Source organism: Phyllostomus discolor, chromosome X, assembly GCF_004126475.2.
Source record: "Phyllostomus discolor isolate MPI-MPIP mPhyDis1 chromosome X, mPhyDis1.pri.v3, whole genome shotgun sequence".
NCBI classification, from domain to species: domain Eukaryota; kingdom Metazoa; phylum Chordata; class Mammalia; order Chiroptera; family Phyllostomidae; genus Phyllostomus; species Phyllostomus discolor.
This window is the reverse complement of record NC_050198.1, coordinates 86,594,984-86,618,443: the sequence shown is the minus strand read 5'-3', so window position 1 is coordinate 86,618,443 and position 23,460 is coordinate 86,594,984.

The window sequence follows — 23,460 nt, the reverse complement described above, 5'->3', positions numbered from 1 at the left end:
CCTCTGCAGTTTGATAAAGCACTCAGGCTTTGGCTTCAGGTGGACCGGGACTTATTTCTGGAGCATCTTATATTCTCTGATCTTCAGTATCCTCACCTATAAAATAATCATGATACCTACCTCATGGGACTGTTGTGAAGAGTCAATGAGATAATATACAGTTTCTGGCACATAGTAATTTCTTAATAAGTAATAATTATTTCGTAATGGTTTGAGTCAAAGCTGTTGTCAAGATCAGTAGTCTTGATAAATGGTAAGTAGGTGAACAATGCTAACTTTGACAAAAACAGGGAAACTGAGTAAAGTTTTAGGGAAGAGTGTAGATTTGGAATAAGATGTGTCCAGTTTTAGGCAAGTAGCATAGAGGTAATGGCTGGGCCTATGAATTGTAGCATGAACTAGACAGGAAAGTTCACAGCAGAAGTCAGGGCTAGAGACAGAATTTAAGGCATTCCCCTTTAAATAGGTGATAGTTTGAATTATAAGAATGGATGAGAGCTTTTTTAAAAAAGATTTTATTTATTTATTGTTAGAGGAGAAGGATGGGAGAGAGGAAGACAAACATCAATGTGTGGTTGCCACTCACACCCCCCCACCGGGGACCTGGTCCACAACCCAGGCATGTGCTTTGATTAGGAATTGAACTGGTGACCCTTTGGTTTGCAGACCAGCACTCAATCCACTGAGCCACACCAGACAGGGCAGGTAAGAGCTTTGAAGCAGACAGTAGAGAGGTGACCAGATGTTCAAAAAATGAATCTCAAGGACCATCCATAAGATGAAAGCAGGAAAAGTTAAAAGAGGCAGAGAAGCAAGAGTATCCCCTCAAAGCCAAGAGAAGGGAGTGTTTTAAGGAGACTGAGGTATAAGTAATCAAAAGCTTGTGGAATCATTATGTAGAAAACTGTTTTCCACCCACTTGTCAAGCAATAGACAAACCATGAGATCCAAACAAGGGCTCTATGACAGCCTCTGTTTGACCTGATTGCTACTTCTAGGTTGTAGGTTTTAATATGGCAGGGAGGCCACAGTCTCATATGTAAACCAAGTGTCATCTTCTTTAGGAAACAGAAACATCATCTGGTTGCAATCATAATTCTGGTAATCTTACTGAGGTGAAGCAACATATATTATTATAAGAAATTATAGGAAACAGAAGTAAAATGCCTTCTTTATACTAGGTAAGATCAGACCCTGGGGAATTGGGAGGGGACATAAATATCAAGCTTTTAAACTTTTCATTGTGACTTGCTATGAAACAGATGTTGAAATTAACATTATGTTTGACATTAACTTATAAATGTGGGACTCAAATAATATTTAGTTATGTTATATTATATTTATTATATATATATTATACTCCTAAAATCCATGACTGAATTACATTAATTCTTTTTTTAATTTAATTTTTTTTTTATTTTTCAATTACAGTTGACATACAATATTATATTAGTTTCAGGTGTACATTCCAGTGATTAGACATTATATAACTTAAGTGATCATCCCAATAAATCTAGTACCTATCTGACACTGTGCATAGTCATTAGAATATTATTGACTACATTCCCTGTGCTGTACTTTACATCACAGTGACTGTTCTCTACAACCAACTTGTGCTTCTTTTTAAAAAGATTTTATTTATTTTTAGAGGAAGGGGAAGGGAGAGAGAAAGAAAAATATCTATGTGTGGTTGCCTCTCGAGTGCTCCCTACTAGGGACCTAGCCCACAACCCAGGCATGTGCCCTGACTGGGAATTGAACTGGTGATGTCTCTGTTCATAGGCCAGTGCTCAATCCACTGAGCCCAACCCATCAGGGCACCAAATTGTACTTTTAATCCCTTCCCCTTTTCTGCCCATTACTCCAATCACCCTCCAATCTGGCAACTGGCAAAATGTTCTTTGTACCTATGAGTCTGTTTCTGTTATTCTTCTTCATTTATTTTGCCTTTTAAATATGTATTTCTTCAATTATTTTATTGCTAGATATGTATTTGTTTCCATTTTATTGTTCATATTTTTTATCTTTTTTCTTCTTCTTAAAGGAATCCCTTTAACATTTCATGTAATACTGGTATAATAGGTGGTGATGAATGCACTCCTGTAGCTTTTCCTTGTCTGGGAAATTCTTTATATGTCTTTCAATTCTAAATAGCTTTACTAGCTAGAGTAATCTTGGCTGTATGTTCTTATTTTACATCACTTCAAATATTTCTTGCCACTCCTTTCTGGTCTGCAAAGTTTCTGTTGAGAAACCATGTGATAGTCTTATGGGAGTTCCCTTGTAGGTAACTAAATGTTTTTCTCTTATGGTTTTCAAGATTCTCTCTTGGTCTTTATCCTTTTGCATTTTAATTATAATGTATCTTGGTGTGGGCCTCTTTGGGTTCATCTTGGTTGAGACTCTCTGTGCATCCTACATTTGTGTGTCATTATCGTTTCACATAGGTTGTCATTTTCTTGCTCTGTCTCTTCCCCTCTGGCATCTCCATGATGCAAATGTTGGTATGCTTGAAATTTTCCTAGAGGTTTCTTACACTATCTTTATTTTTTGGATTCTTTTTTCTTTTTGCTGTTTTGATTGGGTGTTTTTTGCTTCCTTATATTCTAAATCATTGATTTAATTATTGATGTTATCTGCTCTACTGTTGCTTTCCTGTAAGTTTTGTTTTGTTTTTTTTCTTCATTTCAATCAGTGTGTCCTTCATTTATGACTGGTTATTTTTTTATGGTTTCCATGTCCTTTTTTATATTGTTGAAGTTCTTTCTTAAGTTAATTTACTCTTCCCTACGTGCATTGAGCATCCTTGTAACAAGTGTTTTGAACTCTGCATCTAGTAGTTTGTTTTTCTCCATTTTGTTTAGTTCTTTTTCTGGAGTTTTGTTCTCTTCTTTCATTTGGGACATGTTTCTCTGTCTCCTCATTTTGGCAGCCTCCCTGTTTTTGTTTCTATGTAGTAAGTAAAGCTGCTCTATCTCCTGGGCTTCATAGAGTGGCCTTATGTAGTAGGTGTTCTGTAGGGTCCAGAGGCACAGACTCCTTGATCCCCAAGCTGGGCACTCCAGGTGTACCCCCCAAACCCCATGTGGGTTGTGTACATTCTCCTCTTGCAGTTGACACTTGATTGGTGTTGGCACGTCAATAGGAGCAATTATCCCCAGGCCAATCAGCTGCAGTGACTAGCTGTGACCACTGATTGTGGAGGAGCAGCTGTGCAGGGGTCTACCCCACAGAGTAGCACTTACTTCAGTGGGGTTCTGGTGCCTTCAGAGTCCACCCCTTGAGTGTGTTGCTGAGGAGGTGGTTGGATGGTGCTTCAGTGTAGTATGCAGCTTTCCTCCAGGTGTGCTGGCTCTGGGGCCTCCAGGGAGGTGTAGGCCAAGGTCCTCTGCCACTTGTGTTCTACCCAAGGACACCCAGTTTGAGCTGCAAAGTGATTTACAGATAGCTGCCACTTATGCTGGGCTTGGAGGTGCCAGGAGAGGCCAAGATGTGAACCACAGCTGGCTTCTGCTAGTGTTAGGCCTGGGGCCACTTACTGAGTGGTTCAGGGCATGCTGAGGCCAGATGCTGCATGTTTGAGAGGTTTTAGGAAAGTCTGAACTATGAGCCAAAGCAAGCTATTTGTATGGAAAAGCCACTAGAAACAGCTTAGGTGGGCTCCGAAGTTTGGAGGGGCAGGATCTCAGGGAATCACCAGGGCGGGGCAAACAGTGGGAGTCAGGTGGATGGAGACCCACATTAGGCACTTGCCTGCTGGCTGTGGGGAGAGGGCTCATCAAAGAAACAGTGGCCTCTGCCAGTACTTCTGTCTGGGAGAAATCCGCCCCCAGCTCTCCCCCTGATGCCAGACAATTCAGTTTCTCCCTATATGTCCCTGGTGCTTTTTGAGCTGCAGTCTCAGCTCTGGAGCTCAGAGGGAGTGAGCCAGAGTAAGTCTGTGTGTGGTCCCTTTAAGAGGAATGGCCTGGGACTCCAGAAGATCTCTGTCTCCCTCAGCAAGAATCCCTGCTGGGTTTTACAGCCAGAAGTTATGGGAACTTCTCTTCTGAGCACTGGAACCTTGGGCCTGGTGTGGGACTGGGATCCCTCATTCCTCAGGGGGGACCTCCACAGATGAGATATCCCTTCTTGATTTTTATCTGCCACATGTGGGTGTGGGACCGGTCCAGTCTTGGGCTCCAAATCTCCTATCAATCTCAGGTTTCTTTAAATATCTAGTGGTAGATTTCTATTTGACTAGATTTCAGGCATTTTTGAATGATGGTTATTCTGTAGTTTAGCTGTAATTTTCATGTGCTTGTGGTAGGGTATGAGTACTGCATTTACCTACACTGCTATTTTAACTGAAACATTACATTAATTGTTTCAACAATCCATAGTAAATGAAAATGTTCTAAATCAAGGTAGCACTATGATTTGAAAACTTTTTTTTAATCACTACTTTAAAACAATGTTATACTGGAGACATATAGTTATTTTTAAGCCTTCTGTTATATTCACATACTAATATGAATATATAGTCATTCTGGGAAAGAATAGGATCCTCATCTTATCTCAGTGTCAAATTTTCTGTTCCATACCAGTTGTACATTGATATTAAAGAAATGTATACAAAAGCATTCTTAATCTTTTAAAAGGCTATATTATTAATTCTCCAATTGCCATTCATTATTTCCTAAAATGCCTCTTAATAATGCTCTTAAAGATGTACTTCCAGAAACTCATGAAATTCACTTGGGATTTCCTTTGTTTATAATTTTAGCAAGCTACTGGTTTATCTCCTTAGCAAATAAAGCCACAGGAAGGGTTTTGTAAGTTTTGTCTATTTCTTTTACCATTTTCCACTAGGCTGCTTACCTCATTTCTTTTAGCCTAACTTAAATGTTCCAAATGTTAGCAGTTTTCATTTACAGCTTCCAAGTGATAAGATATACAAAACTTTCAGAATTCATATATGGAATCAATTCTTATGACTCACCCAGAGACCAAGCTATTCAACTTTTCTAAATCTCAGGCACAAGGCTCTGTTTACTCATTGACTAATTTCAGTCTATTATCCAACTACCTTCTGTTTTCCTTCTGCAAGGTAGATAAGCACACCATAAGACAAATAAAATTTGTGCCTTAGTTAATAATATGCTTACACAATTAATCTTGGAAATTGTTTTAACCCTGAAAGTAATTTGTTCTATTAAAATAAATAAAATTATCATTGTTACAAACAGTATGTCTTAAGGTAAATTGGAATTCTCCTTAAGCATGTTTCAAAATTAGTTACATAAATTTAATAAAACAAAACAAACAAGAAAAAGACAAAACTAGTTAGAAACTAGTAAATGATGTCAGATAAAAAAATGATAAGCCATCAAAATTCTTCACAAACCTTACTTCCACCACTGAAGTATTTTGACAAGAGCTGACATTTTTTACCTTAAATAATATTAAAAATTATTTAATGAGGATTGCACTTTGCTTCAAATTTAAGTGCAGTGAGGATCTTGTTGTACAGCAACGTGTAGATTTTTACAAGCTAAATTCGAATCACCTGGTTTTTATAAAGGAGAGATTTGAAGAGTCTTCTTTAATGAAAAGATAAAGTATATTCTTTTGTATTTGAAGTCATCCATCTTCTTTTAAACTTTATTACCTGCTCTCGAACCTATTGTATTTGCTAAATCTTCTGTGGAATTCTTTGTTTTCATGTACAGGCAACTCTTGATTATCTCAATTCAACAATACCATTGAACAAATATTTATAAAGGATTTGCTAATGGTGTAGCTAATCTAAACCAGCAGACCATTTTTAAAAAAATAATTCATGTTTGACTTTGTAATACATTATGCTTTTATTATAAAAATTCCTTGATTTGCATAGTGCTTTGTAATTTTCAGAGTACTTTCACATATATTATCTCATTTGATTTTATGCAGATTCACTTCCCTGTTTTGGAAGGGCTGATTTAGCTTAGGCTGATTGATATTAATATTAATTTGCATTCACTAATCACATACTGATTGAACAGCAGGAGCAGACGGCTGCTATAGTGTGCTGGGGAGAAAAGGAAGCTCATCTGCGATTACAGCTCTGAGATGGACAATAGAACTGATGCACATAATAAGGCAGTAATGACCACACTAATGACCACACATACACACTGGCATACATGCCTTAATTTATTTTTCCATTGTTATTAACCACCAAAACAGGCATTTTGGAGGTTTAAAATGAATAGCTAATTATGATGGGCAAATAGATGGCATAATAATTGTGTTTGGATGAGTCACTCACTCCAGATCTAGTAGTTGAGGAAACCTTTGTAACTATCAGTATTGACTGTGGAAGAAGAATTTAAATGGAAATGAACAAAGTAACCACAGATAAGACTTCAGCATCATCTCAGAAAGTGGAGGCTGCTGGCAGCAGATCCATTAGCAGAGGAGCATTAGACACTGATTTTAACCAAAGCAGCAGCAGTGGCCATTTTACCTCTGGTAGCACACTCATGCTTTGATTTCACTGGGAAGGCAATATGAGGTGTGTGGAGAATACATGCACTTGTTTTGGAAATTAGGTTTGAATTTCAACTCTTGTATTTGATAACTGAATTTCAGCAGTCCAGGCTGCAAAAGCAGTTCATGCTTCACAAGGATGTTTTGGGGATTCCAGGAAATAATGTGTACAAAACGTTCCACACAGGGACTGGAACATAGTTAGTACTCAATAAATGATAGCTATTACTTGTAGTAGTTTTTTTTAATCATCATCACTCATTAATTATCCTCTCTAAAAGAACCACCCACACTTTCATGCCCAAGACAGCTATTGAAACAGAATTGCTACAGCAGACGTCAGACTGCTACAGCAGGTTAGAGCATCAGGTGCAATACACAGTGGAAGGAAACTAGAATGGAAGAAATTTCCCTTAGAGAGTGTGCTTAGGACAGACAGGAGTTTGAGCAGACTGACCAGCAGAGGCATTCAGGCAGAGGCAGAAAGCCAACCTCACTGCTTCCCATGGAATTATGAGATGGACAGTAGGAAGAGGCCCTGTCATCTCTTTATTGAGTGTGGATCACAGAAGTCTTAACATCCATCATAGATCTCTCCAGTCACCTTCAGCTGCCAGAGGATAACCTTGGGTTTGCAAACACAGCAGTGTAGAATGGCAGGAGAAGATTGTAAGTGTCTAAACATGGAAAGAAGAAATTTAAACAAGGATCCAAAGCATCAGGGCAGTCTGACTTGACTGATCAAGGCCTCTATTAGGAGTGGATTATACACAGGGAATATGGAAGGGGAGAATCTGTCAGAAACAAGTAGCCTGTGAGAAATGAAGAATTGATGTATATAGCAGTCATTCTGAATTAATGTTGTGTTTTCCAATCTGAAAGGAAACATGACAGGTCAAGTTTTTAAAGTATATTTATTGATTATGCTATTACAGTTTTCCCAATTTTTTCTCCCCTTTATCCCCCCTCTGCTCTGCAGCCCTCCCACCTGCAAGCCTACCCCCCTTATTTTATGTCCATGGGTTGTACATATAAGTTCTTTGGCTTCTCTATTTCCTATACTATTCTTAACATACCCCTCTCTATTTTATGTCTACCAGTTATGTTTCTTATTCCCTGTACCTTTCCACCCCTATTCTCTCCTTCCCTGTTCCCATTGATAACCCTCCATGTGATCTCCATTTCTGTGATTCTGTTCCTGTTCTGTTTGTTTAGTTTTTTTTAGGTTCAATTGTTGATAGTTGTGAGTTTGTTGTCATATTATTGTTTACATAGTTTGGATCATCTTCTATTTCTTAGATAAGTCCCTTTAACATTTCATATAATAAGGACTTGGTGATGATACTCCTTTAAATTTACCTTACCTGGGAAGTACTTTATCTGCCCTTCCATTCTAAATGACAACTTTGCTAACTAAAGTAATCTTGGATGTAGGTCCTTGCCTTACATGACTTTGAATATTACTTTGCAGCCCCTTCTTGCCTGTGAAGATTCTTTTGAGAAATCAGCTGATAATCAAGTTTTTCCAGACATGGAAGTTGTTGTTAGTCTTTTTGGGGCCACAGCCACTTTGGAAATCCAATGAAAACTACGTATTGTCTGAGAAAAGAAACAGATTTACACCTACTCACAGAAGGTCACAAGCATGCTGTTTCAAATGGTTTATGGATTACATTAAACTCATATTAAGAACCTCTGCTATTAAAGGAGAGAGGTTACACTGGAATTGATATCACAAAGATGTGCTGGGAGTTCAAAATCTCAAGAGATAATAAAAGAGTTGTCCAGTGTTCACCTCAGTATTGAATAAAATGGGAAGCAATTGGTTAAGTTTTCTCATCATACATGAGCCTAATAGTACCAAGCAACTATGCATTTTCACTACCAAACAATCTCTAGTTTCCACCAAAGGACCCATACTAGCACTAGTGAATACCTTCTGGGCCCTAAAGGCTACTGTAGTAAGAAAAAATAAAAGAAGAGTAAGACTCCAAAAAAGTCTTTTTCCTTGTTGGGCAAGAGATGGTTTTATAATTTCAACTCACAATCTGTCATCTACCTCTTTATACCTCTGCACCTTGCACTAACAAAGAAGTATTAGTCTTGGGCCCCAGAGCCATGATTTATTTTATGTACTGCCTTTCTCTTCCTCAACTCTGCCACCAGCACAGACCATATGGGAAGGATAGAAGAGCACCAGCTGAGCACTTCAATGGTCACAAATGTGTTACCACCATAAATAATGGAATATTTCTTGTTTGGATACTTTTAAGTTCCACAACTCCAGAAACAGCAATTTAAAAGTGAGTTAATTTTCTTCTCCACTGACTTTAATGAAGATCTGGAGTTCAGCCATCCGGCAAACATAAACTCTCAAACAGTACTGCGAGTGTTTGAGTTGAGACAGGAATGTTTGAGAAATGTACTCTAGTTATGCACTTTAAATATGAATTTGGATTACAAGTAAATGCTCTCATGACAAAGGCCAAAAAGGTTAGGTGCATATTTTAAAAGTTAACATACTCCAATACAACTGTGGTGGCATTTAAAATGCTGAAGCTGGTGACCTAAAACCTGCAGACCCTTACACTTCTTTTTATTTTGTTTAATTCTTCCCTCAAGGACACCTTCAGTACCCAATTATAAGACTAGGTGCCTGTATATTTGAACTTTCCTATTTTCCCTATTTTGGGGGCCAAGCAAACAAAACACAACCTTGAGTGAGTCCAGACTGGCTTCATGTCTGAGTGCCAGCATTGAGGAGGACCAAGGGATCCTTCTAGCCACATAAACTTATTTGGAGGACAAATCATTTGGTGTCCTTATTTTGGAGGACACCCAGGCTAGAGATAGGAAATACTACTGAGTAATCTGGAGGCTGTACATGAAAGGGCAATGCTAAAATAAGGATAGGATAATGATGAAAGTAGGTGTCAGAAAGCACAGGGAATACAGAAGTGAAAATTCTCAGTCCAGAATCACCTCCTCATTAAAAAAAAAACATATATTTTTAAAGATTTTACTTATTTATTTTTAGAGAAAGGGATGGAGAAAGAGAAGGAGAGAAACATCAATGTGTGGCTGCCTCTCACGTGCCCCCTACAGGGGACCTGACATGGCCCACAAGCCAGGCATGTGCCCTGACTGGGAATTGAACTGACAACCCTTTCATTTGCAGGCCAGCACTCAATCCACTGAGCCACACCAGCCAGGGCTAAAAAAATTATTGTATTTTTTCCATTATCATTTGTAGGAGACTGTTCTGTATGGGCCCAGAACAGTCCAGCTTCCACTCAAAGATGCACAGGTCCCATGCCGACAGACAGGTTCTCCTGTGGGGAATCAGGCCTGAAATGTACTTAGGCTGCTTTGAGTCTTGCTTGTTGCTAAAAAAGCAAAACTCACCTTGAATTGAGACAGCAAGTGCTTGCTGTAACTTCCTAAAATCCATGCTAACCCTTCCAAGGACAAGTGTAACTGGTTCAACTACTTTTCTCTTTTCATTTGCAAATATCCTTCTTCTGTAATGTGATTAGCAGCATTGGCTCCTTTGTTTTCTGTGAAAGGTAACCACCGAAAGCCAATCGCTGCATAGTAAATGAGGACCATCATGTAATGTGACCAGAAAAAGAAAATAAAGGCCTGTCATGGCAGAGGCCAAGGCTGTTGGCTCCACTTGAGAGCGAAGTTGCTCGCCCTATTCCTCCACAGGACTCGGTAGTCTGTGTGAATGTCTCTCTACCATCCACAATGTTGCGGACCCCATGATCTTGGGTCCGCATCAACCATTTAGTCCCCTTATATGCCCCTCCCCCCAGCAATCAGCACACTGTTGTCCATGTCTATGCGTCTTTTTTCCTTTTTGCTCAATCCCTCCACCCCCTAGTCTTCCCCAACCTTAGCTGTCAGCCTGCTCTCCATCTATGAGTCTGTCTCTATTTTCCTCATTAGTTCAGATTGTTCATTAGATTCCATATATGAGTGAAATCGTATGGTATTTGTCTTTCTCTGATTGGCTTATTTCACTTAGCATAATGTTCTCCAGGTCTACCCATGCTGTTGCAAAGGGTAAAATTATGTTCTATTTTGGCCAAGTAGTATTCCATTGTGTAGATGTCCCATAGTTGTTTTATGCACTCATCTACTGATGGACACTTGGGCTGCTTCCATATCTTGGTGATTGTAAATAATGTTACAGTGAACACAGGGTTGCTTATGTTCTTTCCCGTTAGTATTTCAGGTTTCTTCAGATAAACTCCCGGAACTGGGATCACTGGGTCATAAGGCAGTTCCATTTTTAATTTTTTAAGGTATCTCTACACTGCTTTCCACAGTGACTGCACAAATCTACATCCCCACTAACCATGCAAAAGGGTTCCCCTTTCTCCACATCCTTGCCAGCACTCGTCTGTTGGTTTATTGATGATAGCCATTTTAATTAGTGTGAGGTGATATCTCATAGTGGTTTTAATTTGCATTTCTCTGATGATTAGTGATATTGAGCATCTTTTCATATGTCTGTTGGCCATCTGTATGTCCTTTGTGGAGAAAAAAATGGGCAAAGTACCCAATTTTAGATTTAAGATCAAAATGTTGATTTTCTTGGATTTAAGACATTGATAGCCAAATATAATCAAAACTTGTCTGGGATGGGCATGAGTTTTGTTATAAGTACCTTCCATTTTTGCATTTCCCACATTTTGTATGACCTTATGATGATATTAACAAAAAATGTGTCATGTATTCATTTAAATGTAATGATTGTTGTATGAACTATTGCAAAATAGTTCCCATTATTAATTGTAAAATGAATTGTCATTTCATCACAAGTATGTCCTGGGGCTAAACTAATAATTATCATACCCCGAAAATCCCCTACACTTGCAGGCATATTCAGTACATCAGGTCACCAGTTTCCAAATTAATTTACCTGAATGGTGTCAACAAGAGTGACAATTGTCAGTGTGGGCCAGGACCTTCTTACCTTGACACATCAAGATTAAATTCAGAAGAGCCCAAGTGCCTTGACTGAATAGGAATGGTCTGGAACATGAAGAGAAAATGGGGAGAACAAGACACAGACAGCTATACCTTCACAATCTCAAAATGTAAGTCCTATTGTGATTTGAACTGATAGCTTAATTCCTGGCAGTTTGCTAGCTTTTGATTTGGCCATGCTTACTTTATCATTCTCTTCACCTCTCTCACTTTAAGTACTTGAGTAGTTACAGGTTGTTTGACATGTTTTTGAAAAGATGATAAAATAAAATAATGCGCATAATAGCTGATGCTTACATAGCTCTTACTATATGCCAGGTACTGTTCTACATGTTCTATATATTCAGATGATCCCATTTAACGTTCACAAGTCTCTGCAGTAGGTGCTGATATAACTCTCATTTTATAGTTAAGAGGCATAAAGGTTCTTACCTGTCTAGGATTTCCCATTTATTGATGTGTATATCCAGAATGTGAATCTGAGTGTAAGTGACCTCAAATCTCCTGTGGAAGGCTCTTCCACCTCCTAATCCAGAAGTTTATATATAGGTGCTGCTTTGCTAGGTTTACATCAGCTCTCAAGATAACAGAGCATCACAAAACTAGGAGATCACTAGCCTGATCATATGATGACTCCAAGGGCTTAGAACTTGCATGTTGATCCAAACTTTACACCATCTGCCTTCTTGTCTTCACCAATACATTTGTGCCCCTCAGGTTGATGTGTCTTCATTTAGGATCTGGAAAATCCAGTCTACCTCTCCTGAGGTTTTTCTCCCCTTATGAGCTGCACAGTCAGCCTGGGGTGTGGTGTGGGGAGAGGGAAGAGATAAGATAGGACCCGGCCTCTGTCCTTGAAAAGCTCATATTCTCTGTTGTCTGGATTCAGTGTGAGCTCAATGGAATGACTGCAGAATCTTGTCTCCAACACTAATGGAAAGCTACATGTAACAGTCTGTAGGAACAGGGTAGAGGAAAAGAAGTTCTCTCTTCTCCTTATAGTCACACAATTAGAAAGTTAAGCATATGAAAACAACCAGATGGGTTCTTTGTTAATTGTTCTAAAATGTGGAAATGAGCTTCAAGAGAAAGTGTACATCTTAGGAACTTGATCACAAGTCAAATATTCCCCCCAAATGTCTGTACTTAATCAGATAAATTCAAGTATAACCCTTGCTGATTGCTAGGCATGACCAAGCAATTCCCCACTCTATAAAGCAGCTTCATGCAGCCACCCACATATTTGCAGATACCTGGGAGAAGCACAATATACTTCATGCTCTGGTGGAAATGAGAGAAAGCTTTGAAAAGGCTGTTTTTTCCACCCCAGAAATAATATATTGCCCATGACCATCATTTCTCAATCTCCCTAAAGAACCAGACTTCAAAGATGTAAATAACTACAGGGGATTTAGAAAGTCAGATCAGAAAGAGCCACAGGCAAAGATTAGTGTCAGGAGGCCTGACAGGTAAATTCTCATTATGATGTGCTAGGTGAAAAGAAATGTGTGTAGCCCATCACTAATTTCCCTTACTAATTTCCCCTTACAATGGGTTGGCACAACCCACATGATCCAACTCCATGAATTAGGAAGAAAGCAAAAATAATAATAATGAGTATAAATCAAGCTTATTGCATCACTAAACATATTATTATTATTTAACATTTAATCAGCATGGTAGTTGGTTCATCTCAACAATAGCAGTATATTTTTATTCAGAACACCTCATGGAAAGTGGATAGTATGTTATAAAAGTTCAAGTTCACGTCAAGCTTTCAGGTCCTCAGAGGTGGGGAATAATGTTATTGGGACTCAGCCAAATTTGTAACGCCAATGAAAAATCATTCCTTTGGCTGTTCTTTGCTTCACTGGGAATTAAAAAATAAAAGAATAAAAAGAAAAAGAAAAGAAGAAAGCCTGCCAGAGAGAGGATCAGATCAGGGGGAAAGCAGACCAAATTCAGAAATGAGGAAACCTACCCCCATAAAGAAAAGAAGCAAATGCCTTCGTCTTGTGTAAAGAAATGTTCGTTCAGCAGTCATGAATCAGCCTCTGACACCTCTGTCATGACAAGTGTAAAACCTTTGCCCTGAATGGAGCAGTTCAGTTATTTCTGCCCCCAGGGGAACCTGTTACTCTCTCATTCCTGCTATGCCTACATTCCCACTGTTCCCAAATTTCCACTGTTCCAAAGCCTGGCATAGTGCCTGGCCTGAATGGAAGCTCAGGGAATTGTTGTTTATACATTTCCTTCTTAGACCACAAGCAGACCTAAAATGTATACATAATCCAAACGTAGGCAATATTATTTAGTTTGGGAACTGTTTTTAATATGTGTGGGAAGGAAAAGCTAGAAAAAAACTGAATGGAGAGCCAATACCTTAGAAAATGTAGAAAATATAAAAGTTGCCCATGCCAGATGGTCGTCCTCTATACCAAACAATTGTGGTTTTGATTCACAATCAGGGCACATACCTAGGTTGTGGGTTCAGTCTCCAGTTGGGACATATATGGGAAGCAACCTATGGATGTTTGTCTCTCACATTCTCACATCGATGTTTCTCTCTCTTTCTCCTTTCCTCTCTCTCTAAAAATCAAGAAACATACCCTTGGGTAAGGAGATACATATATATTTAGGTGTATACACACACACACACACACACACACACACACACACACAAGATTTCACATGTAATTCTATCCAGAAATTACTACTCTTCACATTTTAGAATAGTCTTTGTTTTTTTTTTTCCTTTGACTGTGATGGTCTATTGGACAATATTTGTCTTTCTTCACTTTTTCCTTTCTCATAGAACACTGTGTCAAGACTCAACAGCAATTTAGTAATACTCATTTCTCTAGCATCTCATTAAATCCTCAGAGTGGGAAATAACCCCAAAGGTCATATCATCCAACCATGTAATACTTACTGCAGATGAGTCAACTGAGGGCCAGATGGGGGTAGAGACTTTCCAAGGTTGCACAGCTAGTAAGTTGCAGACCCACAATTTGAGGTCAAGTTCAAAGTCAGATACTTAGCCACTACACAATGCATAATGAATAGGCCCCCTTTCCTTCTTAGAGGAAACAAGATCTATTTATGAAAACATGATCTCTAATGTTACAAAGTAGTAATAAGTTTAAATGGGAGAGAGAAGCCTGATCAGGGAGAACCTGGGCCTGAGAGGTTAAGAATAATTTAGTTCATTCACTTAATGGGCAGATGTTTTCTGAGCCAGGTCCTGCAAGTGTGAAGCTATTGGGAAGAAGGAGGGGAAGAGACATTTCAGACATGGAGGAAGGTAGAGGCAATACAGTATGGATATGAGACTCTGCTTCTCTGAGGCAGAGTGGAGATGGGCTGGATGAAAGACAGTATACATTGGTAATTAGGAGCATTTGTGTTCTCACTCCCTCACTTAACTCACATTTATTGAGTAGTTATTGTGACTAAGGCACAAAATAACTCTCTAATAGGCAGTGGTTAGCAAAACTACACACTGTTTCTGCCCTTATGGAGCTTACAGATTTGTGGGAGAGACAGTTTTCAGTTAAGCAATTCAATTAGTATAATAATGCACTAAAATAATGCTCTAATGGGAAAGAATGTATGGCTTTATATGACCTGAAGCCAGGGGATCAGAGGGAGAAAACTTCCACAAGGGAGTGATGCTTGAGCTGAGATCTGAGAATTAGTCCTTCCTTGGCTTCCCACAGTCACATGGCTTATCTCTGTCCTAGCACTGTGTTGCAATTGCCCACTTACTTCTCTGGCTCTCCTGCTAGACTGGGAGCTCCTTCACAGGGGGAACCTGACCTTTCATGTTTATTCTTTTAAACTCATTCCCAATAGTGCCTGACCCATAGTGAGTGCTCAGTAACTATATGTCCAGTGAATTTGTGGGTGTGTGTACATGCATGTACAAATGCACATGTATATAGGGGATGGCAGTTCATAAGAAGAACTTAGAGGAAGAGCACTGGGGCATCATGAGAAGATGGATGGTTACAAGCAAATTTAAAACTGTTGTACTCCCTACAAATGCCATATTGAATAATAAGCACTACCATTTGCTGAGTACCTGCTATATGCCTGGTATTTACATATGTATTATTTCCTTTAATTCTCATGAAAACACTTTTAAAATAGGTGTCCCGATTTTACAGATAAAGAAACAACTAAGTTCAGAAGGATTAAGTAACTTGTTCAGTCACTTAAGCAATAAATTACAAAGATAAGATTTTGACCAGTGGACTTCTGGCCAAGATGGAGGTGGAGGTAGACACACTTTGCCTCCACCTCGCACAACCAAAATAAGGACAACAATTTAAAAACAAAATGACAACCAGAATTGAGAGAAAATTGATCTGTATGGAAGTCTGACAACCAAGGAGTTAAAATAGACACGTTCATCCAGACGAGTAGGTGGGGCAGAGTTCAGTGGCTGGGTGGAAAGGCGTAGTGGCACAAAAAGCAGTGGCACTGGGTGTGCAAGATGGAAGCAGGCAGACCTTGGGTGCACAGGCAGTGGCTGGAAGACCCTGGGCACAGGGTGGCAGCAGGCAGACCCAGCAAGGCGCTGATTGTGAAGCGAGGCACAGTGTGCAAGGTGGCTGGCTGACCAGGCAATCACACATTTGCATGCAGATAAACCAGGTGAGGCTGCGGAGCGAGACAGACCTTGCAACTCAGGGTCCTAGCACTGGGAAATAAATCCTCAAGGCACCAATTCGGGACACCTGTGGGGGCTGAGGCTCAGGGAGAGATTCCAAGCCTCACAGAAGAGTTCATTGGAGAGATCCACAGGGTCCTAGAATGTACACAAGCCCACTCACACAGGAATCAGCACCAGACAGGCCCAATATGCTTATGAGAAGCGACAGAAGGGACTAACAGCCAAGAGAGAGCAGAGCAAGCGCCATTGTTCCCTCTTGGACCCCTGCCCCACATACAGTGTCACAACCCAGATACTGGGCTGCCCTGTCCTGGTAAACACCTAAGGCTCTGCCCGCATATGCAACAGTCGCAACAAAACAAAAAGAAAATGTCCCAAACAGAAAACAGATCATAGCTCCAGAGCAAATACAACTGAGCAACCAAGAGATAGCCAACCTATCAGATGCACAGTTCAAAGCATTGGTGATCAGGATGCTCACAGAATTGGTTAAATTTGGTTGCAAATTAGATGAAAAAAATTAAGGCTACACTAAGTGTAATGAAGGAAAATGCACAGGGAACCAATAGTGATGGGAAGAAAACTGGGACTCAAATCAATGGAGTGGACAAGAAGGAAGAAAGAAATAACCAAACAGAAAAGAATGACGAAATAAGAATTCCAAAAAATGAGGAAAGGCTTAGGAACCTTCAGGACATCTTTAAATGTTCCAACATCTGAATTATAAGGGTACCAGAAGGGGAAGAGGAAGAGCAACAAGTGGAAAAGTTATTTGAACAAATAAGAAAGGAGAACGTCCCCATTCTGGCAAAGAAAATAGACTTCCAGGAAGTCCAGGAAGCTCAGAGAGTCCCAAAGAAATTGGACCCAAGGAGGAACACATCAAGGCACATCATAATTACATTACCCAAAATTAAAATGAAGGAGAGAATCTTAGAAGCAGAAATAGATAAGGAGACAGTAACCTACAAAGGAGTTCCCATCAGACTGTCAGCTGATTTCTCAAAAGAGACCTTTCAGGCAAGAAGGGGCTAGAAAGAAGTATTCCAAGTCATGAAAGGCAAGGACCTACACCCAAGATTGCTCTATCCAGCAAAGCTTTCATTGAGAATGGAAGGGCAGATAAAGTGCTTCTCAGATAAGGTCAAGTTAAAGGAATTCATCATCAGCAAACCCTTTTTATACAAAATGTTAAAGGGACTTATCTAAGAAAAATAAGATAAAAAACATGTATAGTAAAATGACAGCAAACTCACAATTATTAACAACCACACCTAAAACAAAAACAAAAACAAACTAAGCAAACAACTAGAACAGGAAAAGACCCACAGAAATGGAGATCACATGAAGGGTAAGCAACAGGGGAGTGGGATATGGAGAGAGGGGGAAAAGGTACAGAGATAAGTGGCATAGATGGTAGGTAGAAAATATACAGGGGGAAGGCAAGAATAGTATGGGAAATGTAGAAGCTAAAGAACTTATGACACATGGACATGAAGTAAAGGGGGTAATGTGGGTGGGAGAGGGTGTGCAGCATGGAGGGAAATGAAGTGGGGGAAATGGGACAACTGTAATAGCATAATCAATAAAATATATTTTAAAAAAGATTTTGACCAAAATCTGTCTCACACCAAAACCTGAACTTATAACCATTATGCAGAAAACTGCTCTTGTTACTTTAAGTGGGGTGCTTATTGTTTTTTTTTTTTTTGTAGTCTCTCTGATGCCTATTCCAAATATCCCTGTGCTCCAGGCACAACCAGAAGAACTAGAGAAATATAATACCTGAAGAGAGGAGGCAGGAGTCAAGAAAAGACAAAGTGATGACTCCTGTCTCCCTGCTGAAGGGCCACACCTCAGTGATACAAGTTTAACACACAAGTGCTTTGATATTTTTCTGCACATTTCTTCTGAACCCTCTAAAGCCATGATTCTCATATGTTTTTGTCTCAGGATCCCTTTATACTCTTAAAAATGATTGAGAACCTTGAAAGCTTTGGATTTTGTGGGTCATATTGTAGTGGGGTGCAGAGTGAGGGTCCCCTGAAATTAGAAGAAAACCTTCCACAACCCTTGGTTGGGGGAAGGAAGAAGTGGATGATACAGCATTTGAGATATTTTGCTTAACAATGGCAAATTAATAGCTGTGCCTTTACTGAAGGAAAGGAGACTACCACCCAGGGCAAAAGGTGTACATGAAGTTAAGGGCGTATAGTGACTCATGACATTGGCAGGGGAGGCAGATGCCCACCCCAAATGTCCCTGTGTCACTAGGAACTCTTGCCCTGACTAAAGATGGCAACTGAAAGAAGGTAAAAGATACAGAGAAACTGGCAAAAATGGCACATCACATCATAGGAGAGGCTGCATATGACATCACATAGGAAGTTCCAGGCCAAGCATTTTAAATGAGGGTGGGCTGAAAGAGAAGAAGCCATGTGGTCTGAAAGGGCGAGGACTGGAGTCAGCTATGAGGTCTACTGTGAAAGGGGGAAGCCGCATGGTTTGGAGTAAGAGCATGCCACAAGGTCTAGAGTAAGAAGAAATGATGGCAGAGCTGATGCAGCTGTGGGGACCTGCCTAACCAAGCATGGATTCATGAGAGATGAATTGTGAGTGGGAATTCTGAACTACAGAGTTCAGCTTCTCTGAAGGATATATGGAGAAGCCACTCTCTTGGGATGTGTGCCTGCCTGGACCCCATCATGACCCAGTGTAACACAGCACATATTTTCCTGAACTACTATATGGAAGCTCAGAACAGCGCACCCCAGGTCCTGAAGGAGAAAGCTGCTGCAAGAGGATGGTGACTTTGAAACCCACAAATGCACATTCCAGAGGAAATGGAGATCTGCTTGTGGGACTGGCTAAGGGACACATAAGGGTATGGAGAATTTCTGGACATGGTTTGGCTTATAGCCTTTTGTTGAGCATGGGAAATGCTGAGTCTCCTGGGAGAGAAGGGCTCTGAGCAGGAGTGCTCTCAACTCCTCCAAGGTAAGAACTCTGTTAATAAAAACCTGTTTCCTTCAACACTAATTGTTGGGTCTGTATCAAGGCACTAGGTGGCTAAGTGCTGGTTTGCTTGGTTACAATATCTATTGTTATGTCTTATATTAGAAATTAAGTCTGAGAAATTTTAAAAAAATATTTATTAATTAATTTACACAGAATAAGAAGCCCATCACAAATATTTTTATAAATAATAACTATATTTTCTAAAACAAAAGAAAATTTAGCAAAGAGTGGCATTCGTTTACATTTTACCAAAATTTTTTAATGTCTGGCTTAATGAAAGACAGCTGGATTCACATATCTGCTTCTGTACTCAGTCTGCTGCCATGTTGTTTGGGATGCAATATATACAGAAAAACCTGCCACACACAGTTATGTAGTTGGAAAAAGGAGGAAAGTGTCTCAAGGACCCTCGCGGTTCCCCCAATCCCACTTTAAGAATGCAGACTTTGAGACTTGCTGTTCTAAAGTCTGCTTGTGAGGACTTCTGGCCAAGCAGAAGGAGGTGTAGGTAGATATACTGTGCCTCCTTGCACAACCAAATAAAGACAACAGCAAATTTAAAAACAAACAAAAAAACTGCCAGAAAATCAAACTATATGAAAGTCCAACAACCAAGGAGTTAAAGAAACATTTATTTAGAGTGGTAGGAGGGGCAGAGATGGGCAGCTGGGCCAGAGAGGATGTGCAACAAGGCAGAGGCTGGTAGATGAGGCATTCCCACATTTGCATGTAGATAAACCAGGAAGAACAACTGAGGAGTGAGACAGACCATAAAACCCAGGTTTCCAGCAGGGAGAAATAAAGCCCAAAACCTCTGACTGAAAAAACCTGTGGGGATTGTAGTGGTGGAAGAAACTCCCATCCTCACAGGAGAGTTCCTCGGAAAGACCCACGGTGTCCTAGAATGTACACAAAACCACCCACATGGGAATCAGCACCAGACGGGTCCAATTTGTTTGTGGGTAGCAGAGGAAGTGACTGAAAGCCAGTTGAGAGCACAGCAAAGTGGCACTGTTCCCTCTTGGGCCCCTCCGCCATATACAGTACCACAACCCAGCAATGTGGGTTGCCCTGCCCTGACGAATACCTAAGGCTTCACCCCTTACAACATAACAGGTATGCCTAGACAAAGAAACATGGCCCAAATGAAAGAACAGATCAAAACTCCAGAAAAATAACTAAGCAATGAGAAGATAGACAACCTATCAGATGCACAGTTCAAAACACTGGTAATCAGGATGCTCACAGATATGGTTGAGTATGGTTGCAAAATAGAGGAAGAAGTGAAGGCTATGAAAAGTAAAATAAAGGAAAATGTACAGGGAACCAACAGTGACAGGAAGGAAACCATAACTCAAATCAATGGTTTGAACCAGAAGGAAGAAATAAACATTTAACCAGAACAGAATGAAGAAACAATAATTCAAAAAAAATGAGGAGAGGTTTAGGAACTTCCTGGACAACTTTAATCATTCCAACATCTGAATCATAGAGGTGCCAGGAGAAGAGGAAGAGCAAGAAGTTGAAAACTTATTTGAAAAAATAATGGAGAACTTCCCCAATCTGGCAAAGGAAATAGACTTCCAGGAAATCCAGGAAGCTGAAAGTACCAAAGAAGTTGGACCCAAGAAAACACATACCAACACTTATTATAATTGCATTACCTGAGATTAAAGAGAAGGAATCTTAAAAGCAGCAAGAGAAAAGGAGACAGAAATCTAGAAAAGAATTCCCATAAGACTCTCAGCTGATTTCTCAAAAGAAACCTTATATATAGGCAAGAAGGGGCTGGAAATAAGTATTCCAAGTCATGAAAGGCAAGGACCTACATCCAAGATTACTCTATCAAGCAAAGCTATCATTTGGAATGGAAGGGCAGATCAAGTGTTTCCCACATAAGGTAAAGTTAAAGGAGTTCATCACTACCAAGCCCTTATATGAAATGTCCAAGGGACTTATCTAAGAAATAGAAGATTAAAAACTATGAACAGTAAAATGACAACAAACTCACAACTATCAACAACTGAACTAAAAAATGAAAACAAAAACAAACTAAGCAAACAACTACAACAGGAATAGAACCAGAGAAATGGGGATCACATGGAGGGTTATCAGCAGGGAGAGAGAGAATGGGGAAAAAGGTACAGGGAATAAGAAGAGTAAATGGTAGGTACAAAATAGACAGGGGGAGGTTAAGAATAGTATGGGAAATGGAGAAGCCAAAGAATTTATATATACGACCCATGGACATGAACTAAGTTGGGGGGGCATGCAGGTGGGAGAGTGGTACAGGGCAGAGGGGAGTAAAGGGGGTAAATGGGACAACTATAATAGCATAATCAATAAAATATATTTAAAAAATAAAGTCTGCTTGCTACCAGTAAACATTATATTAGGGACACATCTGTGTCAAAGGAAAAACAAAGGAGTGACAGACCTTTTCAGTAGGAAAAACATTTCAGAGCTGACAGAGCACTACAAAAATAGACTTGGCTTAAAAAAAAAATAGCCCTTTTAGCCCTGGATGGTGTAGCTCAGTGGATTGAGCTCGGGCTGCGAACCAAAGTGTCGCAGGTTTGATTCCCAGCCAGAGTACATGCCTGGGTTGCAGGCCATAAGCCCCAGCAACCACACATTGATGTTTCTCTCTCTCTCTCTATCTCCCTCCCTCCCTCTCTAAAAATAAATAAATAAAATCTTTAAAAAAATAGCCCTCCATGAACTGTATCAGTGCAGGAAGCTAAACAGCCTGATTGCTCAGGCTCAGAATGGGCTAATTTAAGAATTGATAGCGGAACATAGAAAGCTGCTTGCAAACTGGTGGCACAACTAACTTCTTCCCAAGGTGCCCAGCTGGAAAGGGCCTTCTTGAACAATCTTATTTTTATCTCAGATTTTGATAGTAGCAGAGCCAGTTAAACACCCACTTCAGTGTTCCAAGCTAACCCATTATGTTTCCATTCAAGCCTCACTATTATTGAAGGTAATTGTAAGCAGAGGAGCAAAAATCCAAAAATGCTTGTTGAAGCCCTCAGACTTTTTTTTTATTATTTATTTTTACAGAGAGAGAGAATGGGAGAATAACATTTTGACAAGGGGAGGACCTAGCTGAAATGTGGGATTTTGAAATTTGGGGGAGGCTTTGCATTCATTTATGAGTTGACAAATTATAACCTCCTGGCTTTAGAGAGTGGAGGAAGTTTTCTCAACATTGGTTACAAAGTAACACTGAACCTGGCCAACAAGAAAATTCAACACCTGTTTAAGATTCTCTCTAATAAGAGGGTTAAGAACAGGATGGGTCATGGGGAAACATTGTACATACTGAAGGCCAGGTTTGAAGGGAGTTTAAGGCGTTGCTCCCACATTTGGGAAACCCAATCATCCACTACTAATGTCATCAACAGAAGACTGGAATCCTGTTTTAAAGGAATAAAATGTCAAACCTGAAAGCTGACCTGAAAGCTGTATGTCACTTAACACCACGCACAAGATATCATTCTTTCAAGTTTGCCAAGGGGTCCAGGAAAGACCCAAGTGGAAGGAAGCTTTGGGAGATGGGCTGACTCTGCCTTGTCAGCAATTTGAAGGATGAGAAATCCAGCTGCAGGACTACCTTATATTGATACTATCTACCTACCTTGCTCCATAGTACCAAGTTCCTTCTTTGGCAACATCCTGTCTTCTGCTTATGTAATTTCCACGAATATCTGCTGGCTTGCTCAGATCCAGAGAAGAAAAATATGTGTACATATCAGTTGCATGTTCTGCTCTATGATGGGTGCAAGGGCTTTGTGCAGACAATGCAGGGAAATCATTAAATTTGGGGAGGTCAACTATCCAGATGTGCATCTCTCCACCTTCTTCTTGTCCCTAACCTTTGACCGCCCTCAACACATGCAGATGATTTCATACATGCAGGTGTTGTATAATGCTATTTTGGAAGGTGGCAAAATTAGATATTTGGATAAACATGGGCTCAGCTAGGACATTTTTGTGGTGAGACAAAATTTCATGTGTTATTTAAGCATCTGTAATTTGGAAGTTCATTTCCAGTGCTGTTCAGACATTCTGGTTAGGGAAGGCAGAAGGACAAAAAAAGTCTTCTGAAGTGATTGGAGAGATCTGGAAACTTTCTATTGTATGTTCTGCATTCACAGTGGAGTGAAAACTGGGGCATTTCTGGAACTAAAGTGCTCTGTGACATCTGGCTGGGCTATAAAAGTGCTACCTGGGTATATTCTCTCTGTTTA